This window comes from Vombatus ursinus, unplaced genomic scaffold, assembly GCF_900497805.2.
Source record: "Vombatus ursinus unplaced genomic scaffold, bare-nosed wombat genome assembly UNPS02014807.1, whole genome shotgun sequence".
Lineage (NCBI taxonomy): Eukaryota > Metazoa > Chordata > Mammalia > Diprotodontia > Vombatidae > Vombatus > Vombatus ursinus.
The window spans coordinates 47958480-47976806 of NW_020954585.1; the positions used below are offsets into that span (position 1 = coordinate 47958480).

General features: G+C 38.4%; 1 pseudogene; it reads left to right on the forward strand.

The window, feature by feature from the left end:
• The first annotated feature begins 4072 nt into the window (after positions 1 to 4072).
• LOC114052012 lies at positions 4073 to 4723 on the forward strand (annotated as a pseudogene).
• The last annotated feature ends 13604 nt before the right edge of the window (positions 4724 to 18327 follow it).

The window sequence follows — 18327 nt, forward strand, 5'->3', positions numbered from 1 at the left end:
TGGCTCCAACTTATCTTTCCAGACATTTAATTTTACTCCTCTTTTAGTACTCTAAGTTCCAGCCAAATCGGCTTATTAGCTGTTCCCTCAACTCAACATTTTCTTCTTCCATTAATTTACCCACACTCTCATACTCCCCCCAATTCCTGGAACAACTCTTAAAATCCTTATTTTCCTTCAAGGCCCAGGTCAGGTACCACTTCTGTGAAGCCTTTTCTCATACCCCCATTTACTGACACTCTGTTATTCTCCTCAAACTACCTTTTGTTTATTTATCTATATACATGTTGTATTTCCCCCGAAGGACATTCACTCATGGGGGAGATAGGGACTGTTTAGGTTATGTTATTGTGCCCCCAGTGCTCAACACAGAGCCTTGCATATAGCACGAATTTAATAAATGTTTGTTGAAACAAATTGAATTACATCAAATTAGAGGACGTCTTAATGTACCAGTTATTTTCAGGGACTGACTCAAAGGCTTCATTGATTGAGGAGAACACTCAGCCAATGGCATTTAATTCCTTTTTTTTTTCTAAATTACGGATGTTAAATTCATAAGTCCTGAATGTATTCCAAATTAAGTTGATGAAACATGCTGCTTCATCAATAACCCTGCTGTAGTTCCTCAAATTGAATGGATTATTCACATCCCCTCTTAGAACAAGTGAGTCATGCTGCAGAAGTAACTGCCTGCCATTTGTGGTGGGCTGACTTCATAGGCAAATGTGAGGGTTTGTTTTTTTTCTATAAAGCAAGTCATCTCCTGCAATTTGTAAATATGACCCCTCTAGGGACTGGTGATAGACAAGGAAGCTGCTGCCCACAGTGCAAAGACTCTAAAGGAATTAATAGACACTAGTAGAGACACACACTGTCTTTGAGAAGTCCTACTTTTTAATATTTAATACCTTTCCTTGCTCCTTTTCTCTCCCTCCCCTTTTCACTTTCATCTCTGTTGCCTGTCTCTGGAACGTCTTAATCTTTAGTCTTTTTATTGTTTGTAAAGCTTGAGATAGTGTATCTCTCTAAGGTTTTGCTTTGCATGGGCAGTACTGCTTCCTCCCTGTAGAGCCATAGAATACGAAGCCTAGAAAGGACCTTTGGTCATCTCTGAAAAGCTCTCATTTTGCAGAAGAGAAAACTGAGGCTTAGGGAGGTGAAGGATGTGTATCAGATCACACAGCTAGCTAGTGAGCTCCTGAGCAAAATCCCAACCCATGCCCTCTGGCTTCAAATCTGGGAATTTTTCCATTTCACTATATGGAGGCCAGGACCTAGAACCAATGCCAATTCAACAATGCTTCCCTTAGGAGACTGAACAAATCTCTCCTCACCCCCTCATGGTAGATCTGCATGTTCATCTTTGACTCTTCCCCAGCACTTTACTATTATTATATATTTTTCATAGTAGGGGCTCAGCACATAACAACAACGATAACGATGATAATCATGATGTTGAGAATGATGCCTATGTAGCGCCTGAAAGTTTGCAAAATGCTTTACATAATTACTTCATTTGATTCTCAAAACAACTACATGAGGCATCAGAGATTCACAACCATATAATTATATGGTTGGAAGAGTCCTCAACAGTCATCTTGTCCAACCTATAGCTGGAAAGATCTCTCCACTCCTACCTACAGAACAATGATTGTTTAGTCTCTGCTGGAAGACCTCCAAGTAGAGAGAGCTCACTACCTATAGAGACAATACATTCTACTTTTGACTTTCCTAATCATCAGTTTCTTCATCTGTAAAATAAACTGGAGAAAGAATGGCAAACCACTCCAGGATCTGTGCAAAGAAAACCCCAAATGGGGTCATGAAGAGCCTTACCTAACTGAAATGACTGAACAACAGCAAACAACAAATTGTTAGAAAAGTTTTCCCAATCTGCAGCCTTAATTGACCTCTGTCATATCTACCTGTTGCTTCTGATTTTGCTGTCTGGAGACAAACAGTTCTTTTAATATTTAAACACAATTATCATGTTGCTCTATCCCAAGGCTTTTGTGCTCCAAGCCAAAAGTCCCTAGTTCATTGAACTGATCTTCATATGACATGAACTCAAGGGCTATGATCATCCATGCTGTTGTTCCCTGGATGTTCTCTGGTTTATTAGTTTTGTTATTGTTCAGTTATGTCCAACTCTTTGTGACTCTATTTGGGGTTTTCTTGCCAAGATACTGGAGCGGTTTGCCTGTTCCTTCTCCAGCTTATTTTACAGATGAGGAAGCTGAGGCAAATAGAGTTAAGTGACTTGCCCAGGGTCACACAGCTAATGAGTATCTGAGGCTAGATTTGAATCCAGATCTTCCTGATTCTAGACCCAATGCTATATCCACTGAACCACCTTAAAATGTGACACTCATAATTGAATCCAGTATACCAGATGTGATCTGACCAGGGCAGAGGACAACAGATCCATTGCCTCTTTACTTCAGGAAGCTATGCTTTCCTTATCCTCTTTTTTTTTTCCCCCTTCAGATGACGAAACTGAAGCAAAAGTGGTTAAGTAACTTGCCTATAGTCTTATAGCCAGTAGAATCAAAAAATGAGATTTGATCCCAGGTCTTCCTTGCAAGAAGTCAAACACCCTATCCATTACACCACACTGCTTTTCATACTTTTCAGTTGAATAGCTAGGAAAGGCTTATTAATGGAATTTGAATTTGAATAGGACCTTGGAGAGTTTCAGGTTTGGGTAGGCAAATTAGAATGGGTCTGAGATAGGGACTATCACACAGTAAGTTAAGGTGAGGAGACAAATAATTAACAAGGAAGCCAGGCATAGTTGCACATATCTGCAGGTCTAGCTAACAGGGAAACTAAGCTAGTGGATCTTTTGAGCTTGGGCATTCTGACCTACAGTGAATTATACCAAAAACATGCCTGTACTAAAATTTGTATTGACAGAGTGAGCTTCCAGAAGGAGGTGGCAACCAGGTTGTGTAAGGACGGGACCAGGTCAGAAAGAGAACAAGGTTTCATGATGAACAGTAGATGAATGGATTTGTGAATAGCCCCTGCACTTCTAGCCTGGGTGAGATGGACTAAGGAAGAAAGAAAGAAAGAAAGAAAGAAAGAAAGAAAGAAAGAAAGAAAGAAAGAAAGAAAGAAAGAAAGAAAGAAAGAAAGAAAGAAAGAATGAAAGAAAGAAAGGAAGGAAGGAAGGAAGGAAGGAAGGAAGAGAGCAAGAAAGTTCCATTTGTGCTTGGATTTATAATTGTGTCTGTGAGCTCTTGCTAATTTCAGTGACCAAAGGAACTGGTGTCTTTCCAAATAGAAACCTTTGGAACATAAAATCCTTGGGAATTCACCTTCATAGGAATGCTGAGAAACAAGACATATAAGTAGCAGTGATGAAATATAATCAAGAAAATTTATAAGAGTGAATTAATTAGTGCCTATGAATTTCATCAGGTGGGAGTTGTTTTGATTTGACAACCATTAGAGCAAAAAGAATCCTAAGATTTAAAGGAGGAAGAACCTTACCAATCACCTAGTCCAACTTTCTCATTTTATAGATGATGAAACTGAGGTCCAGGAAAATGAAGAAACTTGCTCAAGGTCACACAGACAGCAAATTGCAGAGCTGAGATTGAAACCAAGGTCCTCTGACCCTAACTCCAGTGTCCTTTTCAGTATATCACACTGATCCTGACTTCCTTTGAGTTCCAACTAAAATCCCATCTTCTACAGGAAGGCTTTCCCAATCTCTACTAATTCTAGTGCCTTTCCTCTTTTATTTCCTGTATATAGATTGTTGTACATATTTGTCTGCTTGTTGTCTTCTGCATTCAATTGTTTGCTCCTTGACAGGCAGGGATTGTCTTTCCCCATCACTTAGTATAGTGCTTAGCACAAAGTGATAGGGATACAAATTATACAAATAGGGTTAATAATAAATAACTTATAATAATAACTAATTGACCCCTGTGGGCATCATCAAAGCTGCTGGTAGGTTTCAGAGAAGAAATTTAATGAAAACTAATCTAAAATGAAATTTCTCTCTCTTTGGCCTCTTCTGGTCAGTGGAATGCCTATTAGCACAGGCTGTGGTATAAAGATGGCTAAGTCTGAGAACCAAACCCCCCATAACCAATCACGAAAATGGCACAGAAATGGCATCAAGAAACCTAGGTCACAGAGATACGGGCCTCTGAAAGGGGTTGACCCCAAGTTTTTGAGAAACATGTGCTTTGCCAAGAAACACAACAAGAAGAGGCTGAAGAAGATGCAGGCCACCAATGCCAAAGTCATGAAGGCCTGAGCAGAGACCATCAAGGCCCTGAGCACCAAGGCCAAGATATTCAAGCCCAAGATCCCCAAGGCCAGTGCCCAGCATGCTGGCCATAAGATGGGCACCAAGCATCCAAGCCCTAGAGTCAGCACCAAATGTCCAGGCCCTAGGATCACGAAGCCTGGCTCTAAGGTTGCCAGAACCAGTGACCCCAAGGTTGCCAAGCCCACTGACCCCAAGGTTACCAAGTCCGCCACCCAGGTCAGTAAGTCTGATCCCAAGGCTACCAAATATGGCCCCAAGGCCAGCAAATCTGATGCCAAGGTCACCAAGTCTGATTCCAAGGCAATCAAGTCTGATAATGAGGCCACAAAGCCCAGTGATTCTAAGGCCACTAAGCTTGCTGACCCCAAGCCTGCTGAGTCCAAACACAAAGATGTTGGGGCTAAAGCTGCTAGTACCAAACCTTCAAAATAGATGCTTCAGGACAGAAAGACTTGTTTAAACCCTAAACCACTGTTTTTTTCCCCAGCCAGGGTATGATTATTCACTAGTTTGTGCAAATAAAGAAAATGGTGAGTCATAAGAAAAAAAATAAAATGAAATAATTTTCAGTGCCAATAGAACAAAAGATAAAGTTCATGTCAAAGAATAAAAGGTCAAAGGGAGTTAAATAAATATGTTTCCATATTAAGAGATGTTGCAAAGCAATCAGAGAAGTTCACAGAGAAGTGAGAATTATTTTAAGTATTCTCTTTCTCAATCATTGGCTTATGTACAGAAAAGCAGATGCCTATTTGGCTCATTCCTGTTGTGTTTTCTTTACTGTCCTTGGGGATCTGTCTCCCTACTAGAATCATATTAACCTTGAGGGCAGAAACTGTCTGACTTTTTTATTTGTATCCCTCAAAACTACTAGCACATCTGGCACATATTAGGTGCTTTAAAATTGGTTGATTGATTTGCGTCCTTTTAATTTAAAAAAAAAAAGGAAATGTAGAAGAAATGGTGGAGGAAAGAGTTGCAGGTACTCAAGATGAAGGTTTGGAAGAAACCAGAATAAGATGTCTTATTGCCGCATTCAGGACTTCCATAATCTGGCCTTACTGATCAGCATACATATGTTTTTAACCATACACCATCACTAAAAGATTGCATTTAAAAATGGATTTTTGTCTTAGGGAGTAGCTTGGGGAGGTTGGAAGGGTTGGACAGTTTTCCAAAAGCAATTCAGCCCCCTTTCTTCCTCCTTTGCAATTCTGGACAGAGCTCATTCATTTTCAATATATGCCCAAGATATATGTACTGGTTTTCTACCTCAGTAATCTGTCCATCCAACAATATGACAAACATTCTTCACCTACTTTTTCTTGTGTGGATTGTTAGGCCAGATGTTGACTGATTCTGGGTCTTCTAAAAAAGGGTCAGCCTTGTTCTGGGGCTTTAGGCAATCAACATAATGTTATCCACAAATGGGGATATCTGAAAGACCTCAGTAAGGAATCTCAATTCTATTTGGATGTTCAAAGCCATCTGATGTAATGTCTTCACAAATAAAGTGTGAAGCTTCCTCCTAGATAGGCTATAAGCACTTGGTTTCTTTAATGTCTTAATCTAGGATCACATTTTGCAACATATTTTTTCACTCTTTTTCTCTATGCCCCCTACCTTGCATTGAAGTCATTAAAAACCAGGTATATTTTGACTTTGTTTGAAGTATTCTTTTTTTTTTTTTAGTTGTTTGTAGAATGTGTCTACCTCATAAAAGAGTAGGGTGGTAGATTTAGAACTGGAAGGGATCTTCGAGGTAATCGAGTCTGATTTCCTCATTTTTTAGATGAGGAAATTGAGATTAAGAGTATGACTTGTCCAGGATCACTAGTGTGAGTGAGCTAATGTGAGCTAGTATCTTATCCTCTGCAATGGATATTGATACACAAGCTACTGTTCTTCTTGCAAGGCAGAATGACCAAATAACCTATGAAATGATTGGCTCTTTTTGACTTTGGACAAACCAAAACTACTCTGAACATTGCTTCCTTTAAGGAGGAGCCCATGAGTCTTTGTTAGATTTAGCTTCAGATTTCTCATTATCTTCTGGTTTTACTTATTACAGGGATGTCAATGAGAAGCTGTGGACCGAGAGCAGATCTCAAGTTCAAGAATACTAGAGTTTAAGTATCAATTCTGATGCTTAATGGCTCTGTGACCCTGAATAAATCCCCCCCGCCCCATAGCTTGGTCTTTGCCTAATCTACTGCACATTTCAACTCAATGTCCCAGGAAACCGATTGAAACTATAATTTGCAGAGAAGGTGTCAGTCTGCATTAATAAAGGAAGTTTCTGAGAGTTCTCTTTTTGGCCTGAACCTGTGGTTTCATCCATATATGGTGACCCATCCACTGGTGAAATCAAATGGCTAAAAAAAAAATAAAAAGAGGTGGAGAGTCGGGGTGGGGAGAGTAATGTCAATATTGAGACAGGTCAGTTCCCTTAGTGGTATGTTGACTAATTGGTCATTAGGCAAGAATCTCACTCTTGGAGTATCAGCTAAGAGTACCTCCCATGACAGCCTTACTAAGGACCATGAGAAGCTCTCACAAGATGTACCAAAAGCAAAATTAATGTTTATAGCCTAAAAACTATATGATTCTAAACACCCTCTTTCTCCTTTTTCTCCACTCCTTCACTGTTACCATAGGAAAACAAAAAGAAAAATGAAAGAGAAATGCTCAAGACTATCAGATTTTTTTTGTTTTTTTTTTTCATATGTTGCCATGGCCACATAATTCATCACTTAGTGGCCTGCCTACTGGTGGTGCTCTATACTTAATTATTAATCCTCTGACAGTTCATACAGACCATGTCATTAAATCTGAAAGAACCTAATTTCTCTTCTCATAGTATTTGAGAAGTAAGTTTCCTTTTCATTCCAGGATAAGATGTCTAACGTAATTTTGAGGAGGATTTAATTACTTATTATACTTTAGAGTTCTGTATTTCATTTGTACATGTTTTTTCTTCTTGTTTGGCACAATCCAAAACATCATGAGGAAAAGATTGTATCTTATTCTTTTTACATGTCCTATGCAGTGACCATAATGCTAGCTACATATTAGCTGCCCAGGAAAAAAAAAAATTTTTTTTTTTTTTAGACAATTGGGGTTAAGTAACCTGCCCAGGGTCACACAGCTAGTAAGTGTCAAGTGTTTGGTCTGAGGCTGGATTTGAACTCAGGTCCTCCTGACTTAAAGACCAGTGCTCTATCCACTGCACCACCTAGCTGTCACCCAAGTAAAAACTTTTAAAACTACATTAACAATGGTGGAAGTTTGAGAAATATAGCAAAGAAACTGCAAGACTGTTTTTGACCTTTAACAGATTCGATTTTTTTAGTGAAGAAAAGACAGAAAATTCACATTATGTTATTAATGAAACGATGATATTTCAGGATTTTATTCTTTGTGGTAAAGGATTTAACCCCAGCAATACTAACAGCCATAGCTGCTTGTAAAATAAGGGTGGCCTTTCCAACTAGGGTCAATAAGATTTAAACATAAACCATGATTACCATTTCTTTGGTTAAAAAGTGAACTTAGCTATGTGCAGAATTTCTCCATCTTCGTATTAACAGTTTCAATAATAGAACACTTTTGAATCTTCAGAAATAAACAATCAATAAAGATTTAGAAAATTTTTCTTTATGAAGTTAGGGTAATGTCAGCAGCTTATTTTAAAAATTGATATTCTCCCTCTCCTTCTTCAACCTTTTTGTCTTTCTCTCTCCCTACTTTTTCTCTCAATGTGAGTGTATATAACCCCCTCAGAAGTACCTCCAACTTCCCAAGTCCAAGCTTCATCTGCCCAAAGACCAAGACAGGGAACCTACTTGGGTGTAATAGTAGACTGCTGAAGACTTTTGAGTAAGAGAATAGCCCAGTCAGACCTTTATTTTTTCAGGACTCAGAGGAAATGGCAAATGTATGGAGCACTGGTTCTAGATTCAGAGAATCTGGGTTCAAATCCTGCCTTTGACATTTATTTGTCTTACTTGGGGCAATTTGCTTAAGCTCCCTGAGCATTAGTTTCTTCATTTGTAAAATGAGGAGGTTGGCCTCTAAGGTCCCTTCCAGCTCTTTATTTATAATCTGCAATACTAACTGAATAAATATGGCATTGCCAAAGTTAGGGGCTTTGGGAGAATAAAATGTTAAAAGGAATTGGCAAGAATTATGAGAAGGAAGTAATTAATGCTGAATCATTTTGTTGGCAGGTGAGGGTGGAAATTATAAATTTCAATGACACTCATCAACCTAACTGTATCAATCTTCTTCCAGGGGCATCTATCTAATGTCAGATCTCAGAGGTAACTGTGAATCTAATAGGGAGAGCAAGCTTTGTTTCAGGGTTAGTACGTTGTACACAGTGTGAAAGAGAAGCAGAGGCATCCAGGAAATAATGGAATTGAATCCATGGTGAGCTATGATGAGACAATTAGAAACAGTAGGGTTCGAGTCTCAGAGAATTTGGTGGGACTGCTAGTCATGAAAAGGCTTCCTAGCTGATTCTGTGCCATACAAAAGCTAATAATAATGATGATAATAATAATAGTTACGTATATCTAAACATACATGTAGATATGTATAGCTATTGTTATTAATATTACATAGAGGGGGGAAGAAAGGAGGGAGAAAATGTATATAAAGAGAATGAGAGGAAATATCAAGAAATAGAAAGATAGATACAGATATAGTATGTATTATATATATAGAGAGAAAGAGAATGTTGATATATCTCTAAAGAGAGGAGGGAGAGAGAAATACATACATATATGCGTATTTATATGCATAGAGAGAGGGAGAGAACACTTAAAGATTTGGAAAGCATTTTATATATATTTATATGTTTATAATTTCATTTGATTATCATAACAACCTTGTGGAGGGACTATTATTATACCCATTATACACATTAGGAAACTGAGACTGAAAAAAAGTTTAAGCGACTTATGCCACCCAACAGCCACTGGATTAGGAGTATGGTTCTATATCTGTGGTAAGGAAGCAGGACTGGGGATCGTAGTTCTAGAGCAGGAGAGGACCTCTTTATTTTATAGGAGAGGAAACTAAGGCACAGGAAAGTTGATTAACCTAAGATCACACAGATCTAAGGTCAGATACTAAGCAGAGATTGGGTTGGGACCTCGGTCCTCTGACTTAAAAGCCAATATTCTTTCCATTGCACTATACTGCTCCATATAGCTATATTTAACTGTGTGCTTCCATTTACATCCCATGTGCCCCGGTCAAGCCACCTCAGGGTCTTAATTTCCTCATTTGTAAAATGGGAGGGTGTAACTAAGTGATCTCTAAGTTTTCTTCTAGCTCCCAAACCCTATGATCCTATAAAGGTTTTTTCAAGAGGGTTGGGAGAGCTATAAATGTAGTACAGATAAGTTAAAAGTAAATGTTCTAAATTACAAGAATCATCTATACTTCAGCTTTTTCACTCTCTCTCTTTCTTCACTCCATCAGTTGGTGATCTCAGCCTTTCCTCTGGCTTCAATTATCACCTCTTTATAGATGGGTCTCAAGTCAATTATTTCCTTTCCTGATCTCTCTCCTGAACTTCACTTCAGAATCTCCAACTACTAGCTGAACATCACCTATATGTCATACCAATACCTCAAACTCATCAGGTCCCAAAATGTTACTTGCTATCTTCCCACCCATCCTCATTTCTCTATTTCTGTTAAGGAAATTGCTATCAGGTGCAAACCTTTTAAAGTCATCTTTGATTCTTCTCTGTCTCTGTCTTTCTCTGTCTCTCTTTGTCTCTGTCTCTGTCGCTCTGTGTCTGTCTGTCTCTCCTATATTGATTGTACTTCCATAATATGTCTCACTTCTATTCCTTTCTGTCTATTCTCTAGATCAGGGATATGCTGGTAAATGTTTAACAACCAGCCTCCTGGAGGTTAAAAAAAATAAAGTATGTAGGACACAGTTTATTCTGCATTATTAGCATTTTCTCCATCACTTTCTTATCAACCAAACAATCCCAAAAGCCTTGATTTGTAGTGTTTGCCAATTTCCAAGGTGTAAACGCTCACACTAAAAATTTAATGACGGGCTCTGGTAGCCACCACATGAGCTAGCTCAGTACACCACTGCCCTAGACACATCCTAGTTCAGTTTCTCAGCACCTCTTACTGGATGAATTGCTTCCTAACAGGTTCTCTAACTCCAACCATTCCTGCCTCCAGTCTTTCCTTTACACAGCTGCCATATCAGTATTCCATTAGGAGGTCACTCCCCATCTCACAAACCTGCAGTGTCTCCCTATTGCCTCTAAGATATTCAAACTGTAGAAATTTTGCTTTTAGGAGTTAACAGCTTTCTCTTCCTATCCTACAAGTAAAACATCCTCTCATAGACACTCCACAATCTTTGCCCAAACTACCTTTCTAGTCTCATTTCATACTACTTTTTAAGCTTTCTACATTTCAGTCAGCTGCACTACTGGCTGTTCAAGGCCTAGCATATAGTAAGTGCTTAATAAATGCATGTTGATTGACTGACTTTTAGATCTCTCCTTGTCTACTCTTCTACTTTCATGCACTCCTGTTGTACAGATTCCTGTACTTGAAATGTACCTTTCCCTTTCTTCTCCCTCTGCCCCCAACAATTTTGCTTGTTGAAATCCTTTCCCCTTTTCCTTCAAGGCTTTTCCTCCTCAGGTTCCATCTCTTCCACAAAAATGGATTCTTACATCCTAGCTGAAAGACATTTCTTTCTCCTCCAATTTTCTCATACTACTTTGCTTTATCTCCTTGACTTTGTTACATATCTTGTCCCCCACTGGTATGTATGCTACACCCCACTTTCTACTAGATAGTAAACTCCCTGAGGCCATCTTTGTTCTAACACCGAGTACAATACCTTGAATTCAGTAGATGTTTAATAAATGTTGAATTTGCATTTTAAATTACTTGTATGCTTTGTGAGGAAAACCAGTAAGTTATCTTGTCACCCATACATTTACATTTGAATTAATCTTGTTGAACTAATATCTGTATATTAATTGAAAGAAAATGAATTGGTTAATGTTATGATTAGCTTTAGAAGTGCTAAAAATTTTCTATTATTGGCCACTATTAACCTTAGGACTATTGGCTGAAAGTTTGAATAAGCTGAACCCAGTAATATTCTAAAAGAAGCTAATTTGCTGTCTTTTAAAATCCTCCAAGTTCTCACAGGCCAGATGGCTTTCCAGGAAAGAAAGAAAGGAAGGAAGGAAAGAAGGAAGAAGGAAGAAGGAAAGAAAGAAGAGAGAGAGAAAGAAAGGAAGGAAGGAAGGAAGGAAGGAAGGAAGAAAAAAAAGAAAAATTTGCCCTGTTTCCTTCTGCTTAGAATGAGAAGCTAGGTGGGTTAGTGGATAGAGATAGAGCACTAGGCCTGAAGTCATGAAGACTTGAGTTCTAAATCTGACCTCAGACACTCACTAGCAATGTGACCCTGGCCAAGTCACTTCACCCTGTTTGCCACAGTTTCCTCATCTGTAAAATAAGCTACAGAAGGAAATAGAAAGCTACTCCAGTATCTTTGCCAAGAAAATCCTAAATGGGGTCATGAAGAGTCGGATACGACTAAAAAAAATGACTCAACAATAAAGGATGGAAAAATCTGTTATCTCTAAGAACTAGAGTGCTACAAAAACAGCTTCACTTGGGATAAGCCAAAGCATCATCAAAATTTTGGAAACAGGGAATGCTTACATTCTCAGTAGTTTAGGGGGGAAATTGTATAGGAAAGCAGAACACAATCTCAGTATTCTATGGTGTTTTTGTCCAGTCTCTAAACATTGTGAATGAATGCCAGGGTTAAAGGTCATGAGACTTGATTCTCTAGGAGAACAATAGATCCTTTGCTTTAAGGAATTAACAGCTTTCTCTTCCTGTTCTACCTTTCAATGTTGACCAAGATGGCAGCTGTATATATGTGTGGAACTTGCACGCTGATTGTAAAGCTAAAGAGAAAAAGACCTTAATTTTAAAACTCAGATAATCATGCATGTGTACGTTTTCTAGCAAGTAAATACAAGATCATAAAGTTGGAGCTGGAAGGGACTTTAAAGACTATCTAGTCCAAGCTGGTCATTTCCTCCACAGACTATAGATGAATATGATGGAGTAATAGAAAGAGTCCAGAGTTTAGAGTCAGAGGACTTAAGTTTAAATCTCACCTCTGTAACTTCTGGCTTTGTGACCTTGGCCAAGTCACTTCTCTGGGCCTCAGTTTCCCTATATTTAATAAATGGAAACTCAAGATTTCATATGTAATGCTCTTTTTGTGTTCTTTTGTTTACATGGAAACGTTCTATTTTGGATTTTTAAACTCAATTTTTTTTTATTTAAAAATCCAAAACTGAAAACAAAGAAGAGGGAGTAGTTCGCAGGACATGTATCTAGGACACTACAGAGAATGTCCCACGACTTGTCAAGCCTGATAATTGCTACTATTTTTGGTGATTCATGTAGGCACAAGTAATACTGGTAGAAGCTGTCTAGAAATCATTGCTAAAGATTATGAATAAAATACTTTAAAGTTCCTTACTGGCTCTAATCTAGGATCCTCAGACCCTCGATAAGAAGCTAAAGACCTTAGAGGGGCAGGCAGTGCTTTCATCAATGCTATTGATTAAATGCAAAGGCCTCAGAAAAGAAAGGCAGATTTGGAAAGAAAAAAGCAATTTAAGAAGAATGTGTTAGGGAGTGCAGTCAAGGCTTAAAATGCAAGATGAGGTTTTGGCTAGGAATGAAGTGCATCTAAGAAGGGAAAATAAAAATATACTTGACTAGAGTCTTGCAAATCGAATATAGAGGACTTTAAATTGAAAAGATGGAGAGAAAAAGTGTCTATGTTTATCCACTAAGTTAGACACTATAGGCAAGCAATTGTCAAAGCCTGGACCTCATACCTTTGAAGTCCCCAACACCATTTCAGGGGATCCGTGACTTCAAAAAGTATTTTCATAATAATACTAAGACACCATTTGCTTATTAAAATCCTCTTCCATTTTCAATTACATATGTGTTATGCCAGATTTCCTTCATTATTCTTCAACCAAAAAAACACATTAAGACAGAATGAATGCAGGAGAAGATAGATTAGAGATCCATCTGTCTTCTATTAATCCAGATGTTAAAGAGATTTGCAAAAACATATAAAACAATGTCATGATTTTCAATAAATTTTTGTTATAAGTAATTGATATTTTCAAAAAATATTACTTATATTAACATGTGCTGAATTTATTATTGTTTTTAATGAATTAATAAAATATTTTACAATTTTTATCAGTTTTAATGGTACAAATCAGTAGCTATAACTCATATAAGCAAAAGCTCTTTGGTGTCCTCAAAAATTTTTAAGAGTATAAAAGAGTTTTAAGATCGAAAAGTTTGAGACCTGCTGGCATACAAAGTAGCTATAATACAAAAAAAAAAAAGCTATAGAAACATCCAGAAATTCAGAGGAAAAAAAAAATCCCGTAAAGTGGCCAGAAATCAAAACTATAGCCTTAGATGTCATTACGAAAATGTACAAAATATAGCAAACAGGCAAGGTGAACGAGAGATCCTATTTCAAGGAGTAAAATGTGATTTCATTTATTTCAATGAAACATGATAGGAGCTTACATTCTAATGGGGGAAGATTATATATAAAAGAAAGCTGAAAGGTGTATGGGTGTGTGTGTGGAGGGGGTGTTGTCAAGAATGTAGGCTAGAGAGGAATAAACAGTGTAAGTAAGGGGGTGCTGGGTGACTAGGTAGAATGGCAAACAATAGGCTAGGTAGGGTAGAATAGGAAAGCAATATGATTAATCCTACTAAAATTGCTATACCTTATTTTTTGGCCAAGGTATATCTTCTAAATGGGCAGCTAAATGGCACAGAGGATACAGTACCAATCCTGAAGTCAGGAAGACTCATGTTCCTGAGTTAAAATCTGTCCTCAGACAGTTACTAGCTTCTTTGCTTCAGTTTCCTCATCTGTAAAATAAGCTGGAGAAGGAAAAGGCAAACCACTCCAGTATCTTTGCCAAGAAAACCCCAAATGGGGTCACAAAGAGTTGGACACAACTGAACAGCAACAAAATATCTTCTAAATATGCAATGCCATCCCAAAACACACGATTTTATCAATAGGCAAAAAAAAAAATACCCAAACCTCTGATAAAAAACTGCACTCATATATACACAATGATTATAGCAATGTAATTGTTGGATAGGATAAAAGCAACAACACATTTAAAACTGAATGTTGCGAAATTATAGCAGCCAAGCTTGGCTCCAAAGAATAGTTATATCCTACCCTGTTTCATTGCAGAGGTGGGGGAGCATGGCTGAGAAATACTGCATAAGATGTCAGATCTCACTCTCTCGCTCTCTCTCTCTCTGCCTCTGTCTCCTCTAGACAATTTTTTTTCTTCTTTTTCCTTTTCTATAAAAATCACTCTCAGAGAGGTAGGAGGAGGAGGATACAGTGGAAAATATGACTGACATAAAAAAGAGATCAATTGCACTTTATATAAAGAGAATATACTCATGTAAGACGATACAGGATCCAAAAAAGAGGCTACATAGTGGAGTATATTTTGGTGAAGATCAATGAAAGAAGTCAATGAATTTGTATTGTCATTAGTGCACACCACAGACCCACCTACACAGATAGAGGAAGGAGATGAATGAATGTATAAATGAACCACAAGCCTGCCATTGCCTTTAAATTAAAATGTTTTTTTTTAATTATGAGAAAATAGAGGCATAGGAATGGAAAAGGATATTTTCATTGTTATGGTGAATCCTCCAGGAGGGCACAAGTGGTCTTACAGTTTGCAAAGGAAATCAGCAAAGACTTTTTGGCAAAGACTTAACCTTGTCTCATTAAGAATAATCAGCCACTGTTTTGTGTGCTATGTTGCATTTTCTAATAACTTTAGATGTATCTATTCATAATTCAATGCTTCACCTCCTCAATACCAAATCACTAGCTCCTTTCAAGGCTCATACAGAAGGCCTTTCCCCACCCTCATACACTAGATTACCTTGTATATGCAATTGGGGTTGGGTAAGGGGGTGGAGAAAACTGTCCAATGGGTCCAGTCTCTGTAACCATGCATGGAGTATGTTAGCAAGTTTAACTAATGCAATTTCTCACATGAAAGAGGAAAGGGAGCCTGCTCTAGGACAGTCTTAATGATATGAAATGGAATCACCTTGAAGAGACTTTAGGGCATGAGTAAACACTCTGTAACTTTATCTCATTTACTAACCACAAGGTGAATGGAAGCCTCTTGGATTAAGTCCAGTTTTAGAACTGGAATTGAGGGCACTTCAGAAGTCCTTGGTTGACCTTAGCCCTCTGTCTGGTTAGACCTCCCCTCATAATTTGACTCATTTGCTGTAAGCATCTGATGATGTTATAAAAGAATTTGGACCCTCTATCTCTATGACCAATATGTGGTCCAAAGAATTTGTGACTTGGTTCTTTTCTCTGTCAGACTCTGTCCTTTTGTTTCAGGTGAAATGATTGGACACCACGACATTATGAGTTTGAAAAGGTCCAGAGAGGGAGCCACCTAGGCACCCAGAGCCAAGAGTGTGCTGCATTTTGCAACCGACATAGTATAAATGCTCTAACAAACAAGGAGTGACCTTTAAGACCTAGCCCAGGAGAAGCTAAGACTAGGACTCCTCCGGTAACAATGCTACTTTTGGACTTGAACTTGATAGGAGCAACACTATGGTGAAACTGTGTTGACTGTGAGCCCACTCTACCCAGAGACCGGTGGTATAGGAGATTTTTGAATGTCCTACCCTCAAGTGTTGGGGAAGGGAGGAAAGAAATGAATACTTTTGTTCTTGCTATATATTTGGTGCCACTACCTCTTCATAAAAGCTAATTGGTGTTACTTGGCTAAAATGGAATTGCAGTGCTAGTCATCATTCGTTGGTAGATAGCAGTGGGGGGAAACACAGCTAGTGGGCACTTAAACCAATGACACTCCTCAAGGGTGCCCCTAATGCCCTGAGAGGCCAATGTAGCTGGGCTTGCTGTAGGACAGTAAGTACACTGCACAGAATATACCTGCTACACAAATAGTGTGCATTTATTTGCCTGTGTCCATGTCGTTCTCCCCCAGGAGCCTATCAATTTCTTGAGGGCTGGGGTTATTCTTTTTCTTTGCATCTCTGGCCTCATACAGTGTTTAGAACATTAATAGGCTCTTAATAAATGATGACTGAATTTAATTGAATAAAGAGGCTTTCTTGACCCCTCCACCCATTTTGGTACCTGTTGACAATTGTATGCCCTGTAGTCTGAATTTCAAGACATATTTTTTTTTCTGAGATCCAGATATGAGCCTTGAATTCTCTGCCATTGTCTATAATATAACTCTTTATTAAAAACAACTCAACTTTTAAAAATCCTGCCAAACAATGCACTTGAAGAGGAAACATATAGGACAAGCTTGAATAGATCAAATCCAAGATAATTCACTGTCTTTATTACAACTCTTAACAGTTTTTATTCCTAGATCTTTTCCCTTTATGGCTTCAAAACAAAAAACTTATTAATGCCTTTGTTCACTCTTTCTTTATGGTACCAAGACCCCATATACTCCCTTCTTCCTTCTACCACCCTGAGGCTTATACATGGTTCTTTACCCTTTCACCAGGGGCCAGCATTTTTATAGCCTCTCTTATCTCTGCAACACAAATTCATGCTTCCTATAGGAGAGAATGCATTCAAAGACTGTTCCTAAACTAATTCAGGGGAAAACTTTAGCTTACCATTATAACATTCCTCCTTCAGGTTCCTATTTTGTCTCTTTTGTGTATTGAAATAGCAACTTAAAACATCTTTTTGCAAAGCTCCTTTGTGACTGTATTTTTTCATCTAGGATCTTTCTTTTAGAGTATCCCAGCAACCCATAATATGTCTTTCAGTTTTCATTTTTGAAGGAGGTCACTCATGTATTTGACTTTGAACTATACTACACAAAACACCCCTTAATATCTCCCTAACAACTTCTGTGGCTTACCTACTCCCTCTCATCAAGTATTTGACTTGAAACTATACATTATATACATCTCTCCTTAATATCCCCCTAATAACAGCTATAGTTCACCTGCTTTTTGCAAGTGCTTCTGACAGAAGCTTTCCAAAAATTGATTTTCTGAAAGTGTCTGGATCTCTTTTCACAGAATATTTTAAAATAATATTTTTAAAAGACTTAGGGAGGAGATGGAGCCAAGATGGTGGAGTAAAACCAGTGATGCACCTGAGCTCTCCACCAAACCCCTTCGAACACCTCTAAATAATACCATAAAATAATTCTTTGAGAGGCAGAACCCACAAAAGGACAGGGTGAAATAACTTTCCAGCCAAAGACAACTTAGAAGGTCAGCAGGAAGGTCTTTCACACCTGTTTGAGAATGAACAGTCCAGAGCAGGCTGCGCCAGCACAGATGAAGCCCAGAAGACCAGGAGCAGGTCTTGGGAGCCAGAGCTATCAGCCCATAGATAAAATGATCAGAAGGAGGTTACAGGAGTCTCTTTGCTGGTGCTAGGGGGCAGGACTCTGCTGCTTTGTCTGCACTCAGATCTGTCTAACAGTCCTTGGTGGCAGTCCCAGGGTGAGGAGGAGCACTAGCGTATCATAGCTTGTGGCCACAATGGAACTAGGACCCTTATCACAGTTCTAAGGCAGAAAAGAATGCCTATGGTCACTCACAGACCAAGCACAGGTCAGGAGAATAGTAAACACTTCTCCATAGATCATGCCACCTTGGAAGAACTGAAAACTTCAAGGTGCCTAGAAATATCTCTGAAAACAGTTGCACAAAACCCCTGAAGTTTGGGATAATGCACCTTCCACCCTGGAAGTAGAGACCCACTTTAACAAAGAGTTAAAAGTCAAGAAATAGACTGTAAAAAATGAGCAAGCAAAAGAAAATAATTCTGACTATAGAAAGTTAGTATGGTGACAAGAAAGATCAAAACACAAAGATGAA